Raw genomic sequence first — 1,867 nt, 5'->3', positions numbered from 1 at the left:
GAATGAACTGTTTTTTAAATGGAATTAACTTCATAATATTAAAAATTAGATATTATAAAATCATTACTGCTATAAAGATGAAATTCCTTTCTTCTATTTTTTTACTCACATTTCACCTTGGATATCTAAACACATGAAATAAGAGTAACCTTATGTACAGGGTTTACAAAGAATGGATAATAGCATATTTTACAATGAGAAAAAAATTGAGAATGATAATAAAAACACTTTTAATATTGAGAAAATGAATGATTAGGAAAATCTGAAATGGTAAACTTACAAATGTTTTATTGCTGATTGAAACGTAATGAATATATTTTAGAATCTAGAAATCTATAAATATAAGGTGTCATGAAGATGTAACTAAAAATAGAGCAATAATCTGTAAATTAATTTACAGAGACTCAGAATGGCAGATGGAATATAAGAGAGGGCATGAATGGGTTGCTCTGTGGCTCCCAGGAATTTAGGATCAAAGGCTCAAAATCAATGTGGTAACAACACTTGGAAAGACACTATAGCATAAAGTCAAAGCTATTGAATTATTGCACCCTTAATGAAAATTTATATTACATCTTTCATCCTTTAAACAAATATGCACTTTTTTCCTGAAAAATATTATCTGCTTCTTTTCTTCAAAGGGAGAATATTATCAAGTGCATTCAATACATATAGCACAGTGAAACTATTATAATCCAAATAATGTCATACAAGTCTAAATTAGAAGGTATGAAAGTTCCACGACCACATAAATATAATTATATATTAAATATTCATTTCTACTTAGCGAATTACTATCCAGAATGTAATTAGAATGTGGGCACTTCTTTCTTATGCACACTGTACATGTTCTATGCAGAAATATGGTATACATTATTTGGAATACTGAGAAAAACATTTATTCAGAAGGATTTCTGCCTTTTCATTATTTACAAAAATGTAAATTAGACCCTAAAGAATAACATTTTCTAATAAATGTGAAAGTGGAAGCTGTAGCTTAGTAAAGGTAGAAATGGAATCAATTATTAACCAAAGCCAGTTCTTTGAAAAGTCCAACAGCATAAATATATCTCTTCCTATGATGTGTGATTAAATATTTAAAAAGCAGATACTTCTTTTTAGTTTCACTGGAAATTCTTAGAAATACAAAATGTAGGGGGAAACTATACTTAGTCCTCACTTAGTGAATTTTGTTTTCTGATATTTCATTTGGCTTAATGGTTATCTGGCAGTCATAAACCCTGAAGTGCAAGATGAGTGTAATATTGGCTATGATGTTAACATTCTGTGTCAACTTGACAGGTCCAGGATTCTGAGTAGTTCAGCAGTTATATAACACTGTAACTTGTTAGTTCCAAAATGATGTCATCATCTTCCAATTTGTGATATAATGTGGTCATCTTCCATATCTCATGACACCCATTTTTCCTTGATGATGTTTTTTAGGACCTACTGATATCCATAGATGAAAGTGGTGGCATTTAAGTGATTATAGTGCCTTATTTATTTATGTTTTTAAAAAATCACTTTATTGAGGGTTCATAGAGCTCTTATTGCAGTGCATATGTACATCCATTGTGTCAAGCACATTTGTACATTTGTTGCCATCATCATTTTCAAAACATCTTCTTTCTACTTGAGCCTTTGGTATAAGCTCCTCATTTTTTGTCCCTCTACCCCCACCCTCCTTCCCTCATGAATGCTTGACAATTTATAAATTATTATTTTTATTTCATGTCTACACAGACTAATGTCTCCTTTCACCCAGTTTTCTCTTGTCCGTTCCCTTGGGAGTGGGTAATATGTTGATCACTGTGATTAGATTTCCCTTTCACCCCATCCTTCCCCTTCCCCTCCTGGTATTGCT

At 31.3% G+C, this 1,867-nt stretch overlaps 1 protein-coding gene across 1 annotated transcript in view; it reads left to right on the top strand.

Annotated features, from left to right (window-relative positions):
* Positions 1 to 1,867, top strand: part of LOC101645820 (olfactory receptor 6C2-like) — a 36,314-nt gene that overhangs the window by 1,165 nt on the left and 33,282 nt on the right. The gene's annotated exons all lie outside the window — the stretch shown is intronic.

This window comes from Echinops telfairi, unplaced genomic scaffold (assembly GCF_000313985.2).
Source record: "Echinops telfairi isolate 266 unplaced genomic scaffold, ASM31398v2 ScPeMD7_2;HRSCAF=8, whole genome shotgun sequence".
Lineage (NCBI taxonomy): Eukaryota > Metazoa > Chordata > Mammalia > Afrosoricida > Tenrecidae > Echinops > Echinops telfairi.
The sequence above is the reverse complement of the archived record's forward strand: the minus strand, read 5'-3'. Positions and strand labels throughout refer to the sequence as shown.